This window comes from Saccostrea cucullata, unplaced genomic scaffold, assembly GCF_032062105.1.
Source record: "Saccostrea cucullata isolate Sc308-1 unplaced genomic scaffold, CSIRO_AGI_Scuc_v1 ctg422, whole genome shotgun sequence".
Classification (NCBI taxonomy): domain Eukaryota; kingdom Metazoa; phylum Mollusca; class Bivalvia; order Ostreida; family Ostreidae; genus Saccostrea; species Saccostrea cuccullata.
In genome coordinates, this window is record NW_026929454.1 from 263,401 (window position 1) to 284,230 (window position 20,830).

The 20,830-nt window shown below is 30.7% G+C and overlaps 1 protein-coding gene and 1 long non-coding RNA gene across 4 annotated transcripts in view; one reads left to right on the top strand and one right to left on the bottom strand.

Annotated features, from left to right (window-relative positions):
* Window positions 1-20,830, bottom strand: part of LOC134280903 (runt-related transcription factor 1-like) — a 66,505-nt gene that overhangs the window by 10,715 nt on the left and 34,960 nt on the right. The window lies entirely within an intron of this gene.
* LOC134280907 (uncharacterized) overlaps window positions 353-20,830 on the top strand; it is a 42,449-nt gene continuing 21,971 nt past the window's right edge. Inside the window, exons 1-2 of the long non-coding RNA XR_009994984.1 lie at window positions 353-405; window positions 6,249-6,303. This is a non-coding gene — a long non-coding RNA (uncharacterized LOC134280907). The remainder of the gene's footprint in view (window positions 406-6,248; window positions 6,304-20,830) is intronic.

Below are 20,830 nucleotides of genomic sequence, written 5' to 3' on the forward strand. Positions count from 1 at the left end.
TCAAGTATTCCTTCGAAAGGGATTGTTTAACTTAATGTTGAAAACGTAAATAAATAGATAAATCAATTATTCATTGATTTATTTATAATCTTATTAATTTATTAACTGACAATACAGTTTGAGAAGGACTAAAGCATGTCAAGTTGGATGTTTATTTATAGTTGAAAGTTATTTAAGGAAACAGATTAATATAAGTTGTAACAACTTGTTTCCAAATCCTCTATGTATCAACTACGGTGTATATATGATGTCTAATTTAGATGAAATAAAGTTTCAACTAAGTTGGATGCTCTGGTAAAACGGCGCGAAATCATATGCAAATTATTCCTTACGATTACCGCGCATGCGTAAGCGCAAATTGAAAGTAGAGATTTGCATGGTCAATGTTTGATGAAATTATTGTTCGTAAGTGTTTTCAAGTTTTGTAGCCCTGAACCATTATTTGTGCATTTATGAAACTTAGATTTTTTAAAGACATGTAGGACTATATAACCTAAGGGCTACAGGCTCTGTGCATTTCATTTGACCTACAATGAGTGGATATCTGCGTGGGCGGTGAGAGGAATTTGTTTGTTGACTCACAGCTAATGTGATGGGTTATGTAATGAAACGTATTCTATATGTTCTAATCCAATATGTACCAATGTTGGCACACTTAATCTTTAGTAAGAATCGACTGGACTTTAAGGAAAGGAGATATGTTTATCTATATACATAAAAATTAATGTTATTTCTTTTCAAAGAGAGTTTAGGCTACAAGGATGATCAAAGGGAAATAGTCTACAAAGAAATTGAAATGTTTAAATATAAGGTTTTTGTTGTTGTTTCCATTACAATGAGGTCAACACATTTTACCTCACAACAAGGGAACCACAAAGCCACATCAAAAAACTATTACATAACACTGTGTAAAATTCCAAACCTCACTTTACTGGTCACTTAAATATAAACAGTGGACACTATAGAGTATTATAGATCTCTATGCTGGAACATTTTGGCATGAAGAAAAAGTCGTGAGCTTATTTTATCTCCAGAAATACACAAATAAATTCAAACCCCTCCTTTCAACATTTTAATAGAAATTAATATATTATCTGCACATCTAAGAAGGTGAAAAAAAATAACTGAGACTAGGAGAATTTTTTGTCTAATAGAATTACAAATACAGACTAAGCTTGTTATTACAAAACTCAATGTGATCAAGTAATTTAATTTTTAGAAATATCTGAGGATTCCAGATATCCAGTGTAAAATGCATAAAACAATTGGGGACTTCCAAAATCACTGCAAGATATCCATGATATTGGAGATATCTGTGTTCATGATACCCATGTTTAACTATATGAGAAGTAGTAAAATGGGAGATCTAAAAATTTCAAGTTGTCATTTTAAAATTTTTTTTAATAGAATATTAATAAAGATTTTAAAATGATGTTGCTTGAGGTTAAATTTGCCAAGAATTCTATGGATATCTCAGTCTCATGATAAAAGGCTTTCTTGATATTCTCAGGGAGATAAAAAACAGTACATTTGCATCTTAAGAGAGTGACATGTGAATTTTTTGTTTACATCTTGTTAAAAGTATTTTGTTTTATAATAGCTTCTTAATGGTTATAAACTTTGAGTTTATAAATTTCTGACACATAAATAACTTGAAGTAAACCATCTTGAAGTTTAAAGTTATTTTTCTATTCATAAAAAGATACGGTCATAAAAGTTCTCAGATGAATACTTTATTCAAATGAAAACAGGATCATTTATCATACCCATCACTTGTGAACTTATTCAATTGTTTCATATTTTCAGTACTCATATTATCAAAGAGGTGCTTTATTATATGATACATGTACTAATTGTCTGACTGCAAGTATGCGTGTGTTTGTACTTATCATCTTGTGGCCTTTATATGTAAAAGCTTATATAGAGATGTACTGTACTTGACACCAGATTGCTTTGAAATGAAACTTCAATATTGTTGAAGTAGGCGGTACTAGTAGTTGAGTACAGCTAAATGTGTTTTTACCATCACAAGATAGTACAATACTTACAAAGTAAGTTAGTACATTTAATACTTATAAAGTGAATTTGAAAATATTGTTGAGGGTTCATGTACCAAAAAAGTTTATTTTTATTGAACTCTAAATCTTAATAATAATTGGATCAAGTTAAATAATCATGTAAAAATTGACATCATTTATATGCTTAATAAACACTTAAAGTAATCAGTATTTGTATATTTTTAAGAATTCTGTCAATATTTAATTGACTCTAGGTATATATATATTTTTTTCAAGCACCTGTCAATTTTGACAAATCCTTTATGTCAGTTGTAGTTAAGTCAGTTCTAATTATCAATAAATGTACTGTATCTTTCTAAAATAAAACAAAGCTAGTAAATTAATGATCTTTATGTATAGTGAAATGTACTTTTGTGACTTTAAAGTTTAATTTGAATCCATTAGAGTCCAGACTGATTAATTAATGGATTGGGGATATGTTCTTTTGTTCAAAACATGCTAAATTACTTTCCAGAAGTCATGATGCAGACACTTTAAAAGTTAGATAATTGCTACATAATGGTTTACCAACATAAGGACTTAGTCTCACAGAACTGTTTTAATTTTCTATCAGAGAATTCCAGATTTATCTTGACATTGTATATATTTTATACAAGGACTTGTGGGTGAATATATTTGAATGACCAGTTTAATTCCCCATCAGATTTCTTTGTATAAGTAAATTTATAGCACATCTGGAGGTTATAAAAAAACATATATGTCTTGCATTGTGGTAGTTCACAGATCTGTGCCAAGCGCAGAGTGTGTTTAATACCCAGTAAACATAGATTTATGAATGAGAATGGTACCAGCAAAAGAGGTCACTCAGACCCATCATAAACTCATGAACTGTGGCATCAAACACACCAGGAGCATTGAAAGGGGGTGATTTGTCCAGACAGGGAGTGGGAGGTATAGGATGGTCAGGGGGGCTGCTTCATACACAAAAACTCCGTGTGGCACCTTTTTTTTGTGAGGGGTGACTCACTGAACAGAGCTCCTCCAAAAACTGTTCTTTTTTTTTTTGGCATGTCAGTTTAATCTGTATTTATTTATCCTGAAATTTTTAAAGAAATACACAAGGCCTGGAAATATACCACAGTTTATTGCTATTTAATTGATGCTACACCTGTGCCATAATTATACTCATAATAAATGGATTGTGTATGATTGTCAAAAAATTGTATCATTTTTACCAACAAATTTTCCTTAAGCAACAGTAGATATGAGCTTTATATACATTTTAGTTTGACATATTCTAGGTATATTAATGGAAAATATTTTTTTCTTTACTTCTTGACAATTGTCAAGTAAATTATTATTTTGGCAATATCAAAATGCATGTCCAGAATTTTATCAAATGCTATGCAATTTAATAATTTTAAGGAAAAGAGAATTTATGAATGATTTGTGCTTAATAATGAAAAGAATTAAAAATGGATTCATGCTGGGACAACTTTGTCTTTGGTCTCCCTGCTCACCATGCAAGAGTTAGGGCTTTAAAAATCATGTTCTGTTTGTTATATACATAGTAAGATGTAAGCCACATGTTTAGGAGGAACCTTAATTCCAGTAATTTTGATTAAACACATAGGCAATATGAGTTCAAGGCTGAAGAGTGTGGGTAGAAATCATGAATGGGGGGAGCTCGTTCATTGACAAAATCTGCAGGGGGTCATACACAAATAGAGTTACAGGGATTCCCTGATTAGCTAGTGGTTGTTTGTAGTTGGTTAATATCAATAGAAAATAGAGATGCATTAGGAGCAGATAAAAGTGATATATTTGCCTTTTCATTGGGTCTGTATCTGTCTGACCACAGTATTTGTTTAGATGTGGGGGTAGAAGTTTTGCCACCTACTTTGAAGCAATGTCTGTAATTATCAGAATACCACATACTAATCAATAAATTCCCATTCTGCAGCAAAAGAAGAATGATTCTTTCTGATACACATATTGTTGCATACTTTTATCATAAGGAATATAGATGACCAATCCCTTGTAGTATGAGAGATAGAGAGAAAGATTGCTAAGAATTCTTTCTTAAGTTTTGATTGATTGATTATTGATTTATTGTTGTTTTACACATTTTTTTTTTTTTTTTTTATTGCCCCAGCAGTATGTGATTACATGATTTTACACTTAGTCGTCAATATTTCAGCCATATTTCGGCATTAATACCTTTTGGTGTTTTAGGACAGGTACAGCTGTATATAATTGTATTAAATGTTCAGTATATTAAAGTTCTTGGAGACATTTGATCAAGATCCATGCAACCTTATAAGTGTTAGTTAACTAAGTATAAAATTAATACAGAGTATTTAAGGGAGTTAGTAAGACATGTACAACATGTACACATTGGTTCTAACCATAGGAATACTTTTTTTTGCAATGTATGATTTTAAAATATTCCCAATTAAAGTTAAAAAAAAAACGACTTTCTTTGCTAAACTTTCGAAGTACTTAGTTTTTTTAACAGTTTGAAGGAACCGCAATTTGTAATTTAAGGACCATAATTTGTTATTTCTTCTCCACTATCATTAATTTTAAGCTGTTGAGAAAAATTAAAATTTAATGCAAAACATTTACTCATTAATAAATGAAAAAGGACATTTTTCTGTGAAAAATTACTATTTGTCATTGTGAAATGACACATGAATTTTTGAATAATAATTTTTTAAAATGTTTTCCTTGGAAATTAAATATGACATGTAATTAGAATTCATTTGGGGATGTCGTCAAAAGTTATTAAAGTGGCAAAGCTGAATAACTCTGTGTGACGGTGATGGATTAGAATATCTTAAAATTCAACAAAAGAGTTTTAACTGAATTCTACAAGATAAATATACATGTGTCAGATTAGCAGCAAATTGCCACATGGTCACTTGGCTGGTTAGCTTCTAACGAAGAACTAATTAACGTGGAAGACACAGTATATGCAAATCAAGCACCTTGTTGACAGCACATAAACTCGACGTAATGTGCCGCAGAATCACGACGTTACATGTCGCGCGTAACCAAGACCTAAATTTCAACAGATTCAGTACAAATAAAACGTGGTTAATTGTCAATATAAATAATCTTCAAGTTGTGCGCAGTTTCTAACATTAAATATTCATGCATGTTTATTTGTACTTAGTTACCCATTTGTTTTGTTTTTTTTAAAGTAAAGAACTCATTTGTGGTGATGTAAATTTCATGAAGCAGTTGAATACAGAAAGTGATTGTTTTAAGTGAAGAAAGACTGATGTTAACGAGTTCTGTAGTGTATGCATGTTCATTGTGTCAAAATACGGTCAAGTATTTAAATTTTTTTTACATGTGTAATTATTGTTATTTGTTGAAGGCTGGTTTTGTACTTACATGTGTACTGAGTAACAAAAATATTTATTTTTTCAAAATTCATCATTTTGCTTGAAAGCTCTCGCATTCCAGTTTGACACACAAACATGCATGTGTACTAATTTAATATCTTATTTATCATATATTTTATGTTATTTTGATTTTAATTGAAAAAATAATAGCTCGATCAACATAATATAATGCTTTTATTTTTTTTTTCCAATTGCAAAACAGTTGTGCTGTACACCACATAGCAAAAGAAGTTCGTGAATCTGAGGTATGTTTATGATTAATTAAAGTAATTTTTGTAATGTTTTACTTTTAAAAGTACAATTTATGTAATTAAGTTAAGGTTTTGGATAATTAACACTGTCCAGAATATGATGTATTTTCCTAAAATGTAAACAATGAAATATTTTACAATTATGCATGTAATTTTTCATAAAACATTGCAAAGCCAATGGACATGCAAATCATATTTGTAAATTTATATAATATGAAAAAAAATATATCTGTACATGCATTGGAAATTATGCATTTAAGTACAAGATTGGAGATCAGAAAATCCGGATGTAATAATTAAGCCGCAAATAAATGCTTAATCGATCATATAAAACAGAGAAGTAAAAGCCCTCAAGAAAATGTAATTGAGTACTTATAAAATTTATTTTTAGTGTAAGAAAATGTAGATTAGAAAAGAGCAATAGTGAAATTTATTTTTCATTGATCTTAGTTTGTAAAAATTTTGCATGTTTTTTATTGATTTAAAAATCTTTGATTTTGATAATTATTTTGTACGTTTGTATCTTAAATTTCAGTAAAATTGTTTTAAGTTTACATAATTAGCAGGTGTACAAGGAGAAAACAATTCAAGTACAGATTGCCTTGAAAAAGAAAAAAAAAGGTAAGATTAAATATCTCACTTGCCACCTATGATAAGAAATGTCAAGAAATTTGAAATATTAAATGGTATAAATAAGAGTTGGAGGAGTTTTATAGACATTTCCTGGACATCAATTGTTTGGGAAGCAGTCGAGCCAATGGGTCTACTATTGTTATTTCTTAGCTCTCTACCTGGCTCACGAAGTGATTCATTGCTGGACATTGGCCAATCAAGTCTACCTACTTCACACCTTAAGATTTACCTGGCAAAATCAAGACGTCAGTTTCAAAATGATTCATACTACCTATTACCTAACTTTACAGGGAGTACAATAGTAGGTTATATATATAAAGACGAATGGTCTCTTTGTTTTTATGAATTCTTACTAAGTTAATTGTCTCTGTTTGTAATTTGAATCGACAAAGGACCCCATCTTTGTATATTTAAATACATACATGTAAAACAGATACCAGCATTTGAAAGAAAGTAAATAAATGTGCAGTATAAGGTACTAGTGATTTCAAAAGACACCTAAAATCTTTATGATGCACATAAAGAGAAAAAAAATGAATTCGTTTTTCATCGTACGGACAAATCATGTACTATTTGACAAACCTATTCAATTGACATTGTCAGCTTGTTCTGGGTATTTTTTTTTTTCAAACATGCAGGTTAATTATGTAAATTTTGAAAACATGAGTGGCATCCAGTACTTCTGATGAACCTTTTTTAGGATAGGTTTCTTCTAAACTGTTTTTAATTTTAAATCATTATGATTTTGACATTCCAATCTGTAAAAAGTTAAAAAAAGATTTGGCAATTTTCCTTTTTCTGTTTACAAATAAAGGCTCTTCCATGAGGTTAATCAAGTATTAATAAAGATATAAATATGTTGACTTAATCACCGAAAAGCATATCAACTGGTCACTAACATTTAAGTCAATATATAGTTTTCTGTATTTCTGATGTCAATATGTATCTATAGAGTTAACTGAATATGATAGGTTACGTTTATTATATTGTACACCAGAATCATTTTCAGTCATGAATATAAATGTTCGTGGGACTTGTTCAGTGGGTTATTGTTCATATATAGATAACATATATAGTGAAAAGCATTATTTCAAAGTAAAGTAAAGTTTTTCTTCTCTGTTCCTGGGTATTAAAAAAACCCAACATTGGTTACATAAAAATGATTACCACAGTATTACATATAATACACATTATAACACACACATATAGTTATAATGAATTGGTGCTTACAGGGAAGTAATTTTTATTACCCAGAACTTTAAAATGTATTGTAAACTTCACATCTTTAACAATTAATTATAACAAAGCAAAATTTTCCGTTCCTCGCACTTTGTTATCAACATGTGTTACTATATTTTCTGTAAGAAAAATAAAAGCTGTAAATTTTTAAAAGAAAAATTGTATTTTTTTTTGAAAAATAAATTTCAGCCATACTACCGTATAACGGGTATTTTTGGGTGGGGCTCTATTGAATTTATATAGTGAAATGCAAAAATTACAATCGCAAAGTATTTTTAATATGCCTTGGGTATTATACATGCAAGTATGATAAGTGGTGCCTCTGCAACATGTGTGGACGTGTCTTCGTTGAGCGGGTGACATCGAAACTGATAGCTACAAACAAAATATGGCAGTTTTTCTTTCTTATTTTCCAGTTTTTAATCTTGTGTTTTGTCTTGAGACTGTGATTAAAATAAGTGCTTGTGTATACAATATGGCTCGATTTTCTTGTGAATTTCATCCAAATCAGACGACTGAAAGTAATAGTTAGTTACACTACAATGCATGTGACACATGTGATTTTTTGGGGTGGTTGATGATGCAGCTGTTTGTTTTAGCTTCAAATGAAAATCCCGATTTAATTTTGATGGCAATTAATTTTAAGTGTATTTTAGATTATGGCTTGGAGGCATTATTATCTATATTTTTATTAAAATTATTTTGATAGATCATATAAAATTGACATCTGCAGTGTTAGACTAAAGATTTTAATTGTTGTTTGAGTGGACTAGTACTGTTACACAACAATAATTATTTTCAATTAGGACTAGGCAAAATTTTACAAAGAGTGACCAAAAGCTACTTGTTTAGTGAAGTTAAATTGCGTATACCTGTTCTCGTGCACCTTTTATTCATGTGCCTGAATGAATTTACAAAACATAATCATGGCAGTACTGTTCTATTAAATCTTAAGAGTTTGATGATCCTAAAGTGTACCCCTTAAATAATTTTTTGCGGTATAGTGCAACCACAGGAATCGAAGACGCAAAAATTAATTTGCTACCTTTTAGTGGTTGCAATTGATAAAGAAAGCCAATCAGAAAATTCCTGTTATATATATTAATATAATTTTAATAAAACTATAATGTTTTACTTTTGAAAAATTTAATCATTTTTAATAACTTACTCAATGGAAAAATAATTAATTTCAATTTAACAAGTTTGTTAAATATATTAAAGGTATTTATAATTATGTATTTATATAATATATATACATTTATATACATATATTTATGTATTACCAATCATTGTCACATTAAAGTTGTAAATTGGATTTCAGCAAATATTTTTATGAATGAAAAATAAATTCATGAATGAGAAATAGAAATTCCCATCTTGGAGGTAGAACTGCGAATGAAAATTAATTAAGACTTCAGATTGTTTAACCAATCAAAAATAAATTGTCGGAGAGCTGCTAATGAAAATCTTATCTACACCAGACAAATTTATAGTATCATTGTATTTTCAGAATTTACCATTTATTGATATTAATTTGTTTGAGTACTGTAATAAATGTTGCCTAGATTGGACATATCTGTAATAATTCTGTATTTAGGCCAAATATAAAAATATATGAGGTTCTTGGATAACATTCAGAAAAAAGAAAGTATGTTAGTAAGATAAACCTTTTCTTTTTTTTTCTTTTAGAAATTTCAGATTGAAGCATATACAAATTTTGAAAAATTCTTTTTTAACGCATTCACTTTTTCGCCACTTTTTTATTATAGAAGTTTTGAAATTGAAAGAAAAAGTTTAAGTTCAAGGGAAATAAAAACGTGAAAATTGGGTTTTCATTGAGATATTAACTGACTTAATTAATTTAATAAAAGTGTAATAGGAGGAAAAGTTGATCAGTATATTGGAAAAAAATACTGTGAAATCACTTATTTCGGTAGGGATTTAATTTTTGTTGTATTCGAGGTACATGTATGGTGAGACCCACAAATTTAAGACAACCATGAATTGTAAATTTCTTATGCATTACTACTAAACATTTTCCAACCACAAAAGCAAATCCCCACAAACCGCTATTTTTTCCAAAAATCATAGAAAATTTGACCCCAGGAAAATATCTGATTTTACAGTATTCATGACCAAAATTTAAAGAGATCTAAAAGAAACAAGGCTGTAAATATAAAAAATTGAAGCCATTTTTTGACCCATAGGCCATCATGTTAACATCTGATGATTAAACCATTTGTTGAAAAAATATTAATTTGCTCTGCATGGGCCTAGCTTTCTTACTAATTTAAATCTGTTTGTCTCAAATTTCCCAATTGCTAAAATTCCCATATCTGGAACATAACTAATAAATGATTGCATGGATATATTTCATTAATTAAAGAAAATTGAAATGAAATTCCCAAACTATAAATTTTTAAATATATGCCAATGTGAAGATAAACTAGAGGTACTGTGAGCAATGAGCTCACTAAACGATACCCCCCGCCTCCCATATGAATATAATGACAGTGTCCATGTTTTGCTCTGGAAAATCCAAAATATATGTCAGATCAAAAAGTTAAATAGGAGGTGCACAATGGCAATATGTAATGAAGATTCTGTGAAAGTTTCATTAAATTTCCTTCAGTGGTATGAAAGGAGTTGCGGATAAGAGATGGGTACCCCAAAGTGTAACAGACGGACGGACGGAAAAATCTGATTGTCTATATACCCTCCCACTTTTCAAGATAGGGGGGGGGGGGGGGGGGTGAAATTTAATTATAAACATATATGCAGAGTCCGAATCATTCTTTAATTGACTCCAGTGAGAGGTGGTATTTACAATTAAAGAGAAAAATAAATTGAAATTGATAATTGTTATGAAAATTAAGATTACTGTAGGATTGCTTATTCTTGCTTATGAATGGAAAAGGATGTTTACCGTCTAGGAGGTAGTAGTGTTACTAGAAGCGGAATCTTAAGGCGGTTTGACCAATCAGAAGGAATTTGTGGGAAACTTGCTAATTACAGTCTTACCACCAACATTGTGTTTTCTTGAATTCTGATAATAATTTTTATGCCCCCCTTCGAAGAAGGGAGGGCATATTGCTTTGCTGCTGTCTGTTGGTCTGTCTGTCGGTCTGTCGGTTCACTTAGTTTCCGTTCATTTTCTTCACAACCCTTGCACAGACTGAAATGAAATTTAGTATACAGATATATCACATGAATGCCTAGGTCAACTTCTGTTTTGGGAGAGTTATGCCTTTTTGGACTTGGAAAAATTCCATTTTGGGGGGAGGGGGCATAAGTGTTTTACAAACATGTCTTGTTATGAATTCATTTGTTTCTACCAAATTTTTTTTTTTACTTTCATACTAAGGCGGTCAATTAAGCCTTATAGATCAAACTCAATGGGACCAAGAAAAAAAAGATGAAATACCTGGGCATTCAAGATACTGAATTTTAAATACTCTAAAGAAATCATTGTTTGTTTTCCAAACTGACTTCATATATCCATGGTATTTGAGATATTGATCAAACTTCAACTGTTTATAATTACCATATTTTATTTTAATTTCGACACTTTTTTTTTTTTCCTTAATTGATATTTCCTGAGAAAACAGGGGAAAAAAATCAAGTTCACATTGCATAGGCACATTATCAACTTCATCTTAAGATTTAGCATCAAAACACTGCAGGATTAGGAGGAGTGGTGGACACCTAAGGTCCGTTTTACAAAAGAACTTACGGCTAAGACCAAAAAATTCAGATTATTGTAAAATTTTGAAAAATTAATAATTCTCTTTGAAATTGTCTGTGTAATAATATCTTGCAACATTCTTTTTTAAAAGTTTAAAATAATTTTCGACACAATGCTAATTAAAAAGTTATATGAATTATTAAAACTTGGTCTTAAGTCGTAAGTCCTTTTGTAAAACGGGACCCTGGACACCTTTTACACATTTTATACCTTAACACTTTTACAACTTTACACCTTTTAAATACCTATACACCTTTTAGATACCTTTTACAACTTAAAACATCTAACACTTTTACACATTTGAAATTGGTACCAGATCACACCTTTGATACCTTTACAACCTTTTACTGTACATAAACTTTTACACCATTACTTCTTTTATACCTTTTAACATTTACACCCATATACCTTTACATGTTTTAAACATTTACAACTTTTATACCTTTTTACCTTTTACAACTTTACACCTTTTATACCTTTATGCTTTAAGAAATATATTCAAGGCTTGAAAAAAATAATGTCAGAAATATGGAAGATAACAGACATATTGAATAATGAAAGATTAAAATTTAAGAAGGTTTTGTAAGTAAACTTTTCACATTTTACTTCTTTCAAGAAGGCCATACCAATTTGTAAAAACTTGGATTTACAAAAATAAAAAGTGAAGGGGAATTTTTTTGTTAATAATTTTTTATTTTGGGACAAAATTATGAGGCGGGATATAATTTATACATATATATATAAAAATAAAGGGTTATTTCAAAATGCGTGAACCTAAAAAATCTTCATTTGCATACCATATGAACTTATCATTCTAAACTTTTTGGAAATTTTTTGTGAAAGTAAAAATGTGTCAAATTTCAAAGATTCATAAATTGTTCAAACATGACCCATTTCTATTCCTGTGTATGAAACAACTTTGTCCCATTGGGGAATACAATGTTTTACATAAAAATATATAGGAAAAATCTTTGAAAATCTTCTTCTAGAACCACAAAGCCAGAGAAGCTGAAAATTAAAATAATTGAAAGCATCCTGGAAAAAGAAATTAATTGCTGATAAAAGTCAAACCATGACCCCCAGGGGTTAAAGGCGGGGCCACAATGTGGAATCAATCTTTTACATAGAAATATGTAGGAAAAATCTTTTAAAATCTTCTTCTCAAGAACCACTGGGTCAAAAAAGCTGAAATGTAAATTCATTTTGTTTAGATTCTAAATTGTTCAAATCAACCCCCAGAAATGTAGGGCATGGGGCCACAATGGGAAATCAAAGTTTTACACAGAAATATATAGGAAAAATCTGTTAAAAAATTTCTTCTCAAGAACCAGTTGGCCAGGATGGCTAAAACTCATATGGAAGCATCCTGGGGTAGTGTAGATTCTAAATTGTTATAATCATGACAGTAGGAGTACAATGTGGTAAATATCAATGTTTTACATAGAAATATATAGAAAAAATCTGAAAATCAAAGTTGAAACTTACATGGAAGCGTGTGTAGTGTAGATTTCAAATTGTTTAAATTATGATCATGTTGGGGTAGGGTGGGGATGCTAATTGCACACCCCAGGTGACGATGTGAACAGTTAAACCCATGGTGCAAAACTGTTACCTTTTACAACTTTACACATTTTACACCTTTATGCTTTAAGAAATATATTCAAGGCTTGATAAAAAAAAAATGTCAAAAATATGGAAGATTACAGACATATCAGGTAATGAAAGATTAAAATTTAAGTAGGTTTTGTAAGTAAACATATTTTTCGAACTTTTATTTATTGTAGTAAGCATTGGTTTTATTTTTTTTTCATCATTATAATGACCTAGCTCATCCAGTCTTAGGAGATTTTCTTTTCAGTCACACAGCAAAAAGTGAGTGGTAATGTTTACTAATCCAGAAAAAATATTGTTTATTTTAGAAAACTGCATGTGCAAGTAATGTGTGGGATAAATTTTGTTTGTTTTTAAATTAAAGTTTACTGCACAGTAAGGCAAATATATTGTATAATATATTACAATATTGTTTATTATTTATCTCTGTCGAATTCGTGTGGGTTCTTTTTTTAATATTGTTTATTTCAGAAAACTGCATGTGCAAGTAATGTGTGGGATAATTTTTGTTTGTTTATAAAATAAAGTTTACTGCACAGTAAGGCAATTATATTGTATAATATATTACAATATTGTTTATTATTTATCTCTGTCGAATTCGTGTGGGATCATTTTTTTCTTAAAAACATGACACAGTAAGGAAGTATACCTCATGTTTTGAGCGTTACTTCGCAGCTCTGAAACGAGTTCAGTACATTAAACATTATGCACTGTGTGGGATATATTGCCGTCGTTGAATCATTACTAGAGGGAATTATCCCTGAACTGGATTGACTCCTAAAAACTCTTATTTCTACAATATAACTTGACATGGGAAAATGTTGATTAATTGGGGTCAGCTCATTGGCAGGGTTTGAAGTAGATTATGGTTTGATTATTTTTTCTGTGGTAAGACTGTGTGATCAGTTACATTAGCCGAGTTAAACCCAGGGTCAGTGATGGATGAACTTTACATAATCATAATCCCCAATAGGTTTTAAATTGATTCGTCACTTCACTATTGTGTGTAATTCAGTAGCTTTTCCTGCGGCATTGGTGAAAGTTTTTTATTCCTTGAGCCCGATTTAAAGGATATGTAAGACACAATTAAAGCTTCTTAGTCATTTTGCATAATGCTCTTGTAGTGTTTAATTACATTAATGAATCATTAACTAATGAAATTAGAGAATCTGATCTTGCTCTAGATGTCTGCAGGAAGCAGACAATACAGGGAGAGGTTAAGGTCGTTCTTGTTTTTCTGAAGATAGAAAGCCAGATTGGTCGTGACATGTACATGTATTTCCCTCCCCCAACTGATGAGCGAACAACACACCTTAAAACACAAAGTTATTCCTTAATCAACGACATGCTGTGAACATCATTAAACACAAGTATAAACAAAAAAAAAAATACATCTTGAGAAAACTGTTATTAAATACAATATCATGAACCAATTATAACATTTTTTAGATGCGTTTCTTCAATTTGGAGTGAAAAATACTTTTTGTCACATATATCAGAAGAATGATTTAAAAAAGAATATTTCAAAGGTAATTAACAATTTTGATAAGCAAGTTAGAATATTTTATCATAATATCTTTCATATTAATACATTATAAATATTTTTTTTACTATATTAAAACAAAGTATATAGCTGAAATATTTTCCAAAGGTCATAAATGAATGAACATGTATAATTACACTTATCTTGGGTACGCAATAAAGGTCAATATTTTCTACGCATGCAACAAATAATTCTCGTTCTGGGTATTTGGGGCACATTAAACTGATCAGAATTCAAACGATCCATGTAAAAATGACCATCTAACCATGGGGAGGATTATGGGTAAATAACTTTTCTGTGGGCCACGGCCACCAAGGATTGCAGATCACGTACCATTGGTGGTTAACACTTCCTGTATTATGGATATTGATTTCAATAAAACATTGTCTGTTGACATTTCTTGTGCATCTGCAGCTTCCGAATAAGTGCATCTGTGTCAATAATTTATGAACTTTGGCGATTTTATATCATTTTGGAGATCTCTAAGCTTGCCAAGATGATGCATGCAATCATTGTAATCTGCACTTTGGGAAGTCTTTTGATGCAATGAGACATCCATTATCTAAGCAGTTTTTAGCTTACCCAATTAAAGACGCAAATGAGATTAGAAAAATCATCACATTTATTTTGGTAAAATCAAGCATTGCATGGACAATGTTTTAGGGAAAGATAAAGGATTTTGAAATGAGTTCCATATACATGTGTAATTAATTCGAACAATATATAATTTTAATGTTTTTAAATTAGTGAATAGTATTGAAAATATCTGCAATATGTACTTTGAATTCTTGAGTGGCATTTAACAGTGTTTAATTTTTTTTTTTCATAAGTCGATTTTGCATGATAAACTGAAAATTTTATAGAAAAAAAAATCATTGTCATTTGTCTTATATTATACCTTCCAGTTGAAAGAATTAAATGAAATTGCATGTTTTGAAGAATTGTTTTTTAAAAATGTAGATTTTAAAGTGCAGCCTGTTTAACTTGAAGGTCTACTACATTGTCCAGATAGCAGATTCCTGATAATTGTTAAAATGTTACAAATTGTAAAAATGTGCGAAATGTTCTGTTAAAAACCTGTTAACATAAACACAAAACAAATGCGCAATGATCAGGAATTCACGTAAATTGTCAGGCTAAACTAATTATTAGGGATTCCTTAAATGTCTGCAGATTGTTCAATTCCTATGGATTGTCGATTAAGGTAATTTTTGAGAGGATGTCCATTCCAGTAGCAGGAACTACATCCTTTATTGCTAATTATTGTCAAGGTGACCTGCACAATTTTGATCCTTAATGCCTTTGTCACATTTCTAGGAAAAAAAATATGATGGTACAACTTTTAAGAAATGTTCTCAATTTATCCCCTAAACACATCCAATATGGGATGAAACTAAAAAAAATTGTAGTATTTTTGAAATTGATTTATTTAAGATATGGAGAAAAGATAGGCTTTCTATAAGGCTGGCAGAGACTTGTACAACATACAGCTTTCTATGTATAGGAGCTCATAAGCTGCAGTTACTGCACTGAATTCCTGCTCTAGTGTGTGGGTTAAAATTAGCTGATTATGAACATCAAGGTTACTATTATAGGTAATCTAAATCATTAGAACGATGCCTTGCCTTCGTAGGCCCAACTCTTGGTCATGACTGTGACATTTTCATCACGTTTTACAATAAAATTGTTTCAAAGCTGACATTTGAAATTATTAGTTTTCTTTCCTCTCAAAGAAACTTAGAAAAAAAAGATGCTATTGACTGAGAGACCCCAAGGGAGATGCCTATATAATGCTATAACAGGGGGTAAGAAGTCTAAAAATAATCTTGCCATTCATAACAATTTCTTGGGTCACATAAGAAAAACAGAGCTTTAGAGGTAACCATTTCAATAAATGCAGGAATTTTTCAAATCGTCTTACAATTCAGAAAGTTATTGAACAAAAGGGAAGAGGAGGAACAATTAGTTAATACTTAATCCCAATAATTTCAGTTTTCTATGACTTTCTTTGCACAATTTTCTCCTCTTTATTGACTTTTCATTGTTAAGGATGTTCCTGTAATATTGCAATAGTATTTATGTTTTAGTTGTCAAAAGTGGTTCACTTCTATAATTTTTTAAATGTATGATACAGGAAGTTTTTTTTCATCAAAGTAGAAATTTTAATCGGAAATAATAAACAGCAAAGAACTATATGCGGTATATTGCATATGTTTGCCCCCACAAAAGTCAAATTTTGAAAACTTCCTGAAATGTGCTGAATTCAATAAATTGTACGAGAAATATAAGTTAACAGAAAATATTATAGTTCCAGAGCAGTGTATTCACAATTTCTGTTTTTATGACGTCACAAACTAGTCCGATTTTATATCCTTTTTCAGACAGAGGACAAAATGGACAAAATTTCAACAATTTAAGCTTTAAAATTTATAGAGCGCATGTGTGTTCAGGAACAATATTGACATATTTCATTGATATTATCATTCTACACATTATATCAAAATATTTATCCTGAACACACATGCGCTCGGTGACTTTTATTTAAAATATCGACGAAATATGTACATTTTTCTGCAAAATTCATAAAAAACTGAAATTTACGTCATATTTGTGACGTCATTACATACATATGACGTCATTACTTATGAAATTATTCAGTGCTTTGAAGTCAGCATATACTCCCCTGTTTAAGGACTTAATTAAATATTACTCCATCAAAGTTTGATTTTGGGGGGCAAATGTTGGTTAATACCGCATATAGTTCTTTGTCCTCACCAAAAGTTTAAAAAAAAACCCTGAAAGTTTTAGCAATTGCAAGACAATAAGTTTAAATGGGAGTGTGTTTGTATGTGTTTTTTGTTTGTTTTTTGGTTGGGGGGGGGGGGGGTGTCATTCGCACCAGTTTTATATCTGTGTGTTTTTATTGGTCAATTTTAAGAGCATTAAGTGGACCCTCCACCCTTGTCTTTCTTCATTACTTGATCTGCCTCGGAAAACATAAAGCTTTGTAATTGGGGCATATATTGCCTAAGTACTTTCAAGGTCACATGGTACTTTGTCATTGATGGTTTCTCTGGACCACAGCTTGGATAATGTGTTTAAAAATGTCACAGGATCAGTGATTCTGGTTAATTAATACAAACCACAATGGGATGACCACAAAGTAACATTTCACAGCCACCTCAGAAAGTTGACTTTAAATACACAGGAAGACGTAAACCATTCAAGTACCTGGCTTATATAATTTCTATAACTTTGACAGTTGTCATCAAACACAGTTTTTTCTTCCATTTCTTTTCTGTTACTAAGGTGATAAATTCAATGCTAAGAAGGTGTTTAATTCAGTGGAGCAGAAAAAGGAGTGTGCCATAATCGGGTCAATTTCAGTCTTTAAAATGGGCAGTAGATAAAGAGTACCCACCCCAAGACATCCTCACGTTTGATAGGACATGTACAAGTCTGTATAGAGTACCTGAAAACCTTATAATAGATGGCTCATGCTATTCATTGCTCACTATACTTGTTGCCCTCAGATGTATGTTTGATGCCTATCAGAGATTGCTTTAATGAAGTGTGTATTCTCTTTCATTAAACATCTTTATATCTACAAAGAATTTCACCTGCCTGATTAACCAATGTACAGTGTAGATCTAAAGGTGCTTCTAGCCAGCTTTTAATATATAGCCATAAATAGAAGTGATTCATTGAAAATCAATTCCGTTTATTTGGTACAAAAGTTTGGCCTTGTGTGAAAACTGGGCCCTGTGACATGTCTTTGTCATTGATAGGGCTATAAGGAATTAGAATTATTATCCTTAGAGGTAGCAACAACTGATCTTACTATTTACATTTTCATAGGAAAGGATTGCAGATGAAATTAAAGACCCTTTATCAGAATACCTTTGTACTTTTAGGCTAAAGTATAAACTTTAATCTACATGCATGCAAGCACACGGAAATCTCTTAAGCGAAAAATTTTGATATTCATTTGGGGTCTAAAATACAATGACAAATCTATTGAAAGAACCATGAATGAATATTTCTAAAGATATAATCCATTTCTTTTCATGGATACGGTGAACAACAAAAAAAAGATGACCTCTTTTTTGGTGAACCATCCCAGTAAACGAATAATAATATGCATCCAGATAAAACGTACCGGCTCACATCTCAAGAGAGAGCTAGCACACCCCCATGTTTTGAAGTTTGGAATGAGTCCTTGAAAACATGAAAAAGGGGTCAATGTATGTAACCAATGTAAAATGTGATTTATAGTCAATGGGATGTGAGAAAGTGCGGATAATTAGATGATGGTGTTTTATATTCTCTAGGATTGTGTTTTTCGATGCAACAGGGTGCATTTTCTGCACTGAATATGTACGTGCAGTTGCTCTGATAGGGCGAGAAAGATTACTCTGTGTCACACACAGCTTGCCATTACTGTCTATGGATGCTATATTTATGTATTTTCTTCTCTGTTTAATTAGACTTTTTTTCTTTGAGTAGGAAGGTTGCATAAGGTATAGCAACGATCAGGAGAAATTGATTACACTTGTCGCCAAAGGTTATAAATTACTGGTTGTGCTCCCACTCGTTTCTTCAGACAATTTCCTTGAATATACTCTTTTTTTTACTGCAGTATGTTTTTTATTGGCCCAATTTGTAGATTAATGGAAATGAAGGATTTTGTAAGATATGTTGGTTAATTGTCTTTTTTTTTCTTCTTTGCTAAAATAAAATTTATAGATTCGATTACTGACTCTTGTGTTTCTACGCAGGAGTTTATACCAGTATGTGCTGAAAACAAAAATATATAATTAAAATAATTCCTTGGGTTTAATTGCGAGTTTTAGATAGTGGGTCATGATATTGAGGGATATAATATGAAATTGTCTATAAAATTCACTGCATGATTAAGTCGTTGAGTAATATTATGAGAGCTTAGGAGAGAGCTGGGTGGAATTTGGTGTATAAACAGAGTTAAATGGACTCTATGGATCAAAATTATAAACTAGTGTAACATTAAACAGGTACAATGAGACATTCCTAACATTCCAAGAATGCTTGTGGCTTGTTAAAGTTCAAGGCAAGATTTGGCAACAATTCACTGCAATGGACCTTGAGTTTTGCGGGCATGAATGAAAATTAGATAGACCCAGTATAATACTTTAAAGGTGAACTTGTACCTTGATATTACATCTGTAATATCTTTCAGGTGTGTCATTTTACGAAAGCAACTGTTTGTATGCTACTACAAACACTGATAAAATGTGAAAACCCCAAGACCGATTTAAATTCGGTTAATGGGTGCAGATCAACTCAGCCTAAGAAAAATAAAAACGGTTTGGATTAGGAGCAACCGCTTTTAAATATAGATAAAGTTTAGGAGCTGAGTCAATTTTGGTTTACCACAAAATTATATACACTTTTTGCACCTCCATTTTCTAAAGATCTGAGTGAAGTGTTTAGGATGTTTGATGTATGGATTACCTTTTTAATGATGAATATTTATGTTTATGTTAATTTTTTTTATTCTTATTGAAGAAAGTTTTATTTGATGCAAATAGGTCTTAAAGGAAGTGCTAGGCACTTGATGGTTAATAAGGTGATCTACTTTTGATATTAAATCATTCGTACCAGATATTTATCATCTCTAAGCCATGGTGTACATTTTCAAAACCTTGGCTTCTTATTTAAGTATTATAATGACTTTTAGACAAGAATGTGGTTGCCTCAGATAATAAAATCTGTTGGCCAGGTGGTTGGCCTAATTTTATCATGCATGTTATCAGTGTTGTGCATTAATTTTCTGTATTTAAAATCACTTTCATTGTAAAGTTTGAATTGCATGTATCAATTTGGAAATTAAATGAATGCAATCATGCTGTAGAAATTCTCATTCTGACATTTATAAACTTTGCATAGTCTCTCCAGAATAATCAATTAACTTTAAGAATTATTAAAGAAAACTAGAGATATTTGAACATTGCTAACAAAGTATGTTTGTTAAATGCTGATATCCCCATACTGCAACTCATTTTGAAAATTTAAGTTAATTTTGAAATGCAAGTCAAACTCCAAGGTCAAAAAGAAAAAAAAAATGTTGGAACCTGAGGAAAGGTCTTTGTCACAATTTAAGGAATATCAAGATTTGTAAGGCATGTAAATACTTTCAGCAATATTCAGGTTATTTTTTTCAAAAAGAGATGAATATAAGTTCAAAATATTTGGTAACCAAAGATTTTTTCTCCAAGAACATCAAATATGAATCTCTAGCACCTACCAATCAAAATTCACAGCACAAACAGGATAAAGTTTTTCATGTAAAGTAGATCAATCTCTAACCTCAAGGTCAAAAGAAAAAGTACCAATGGGAC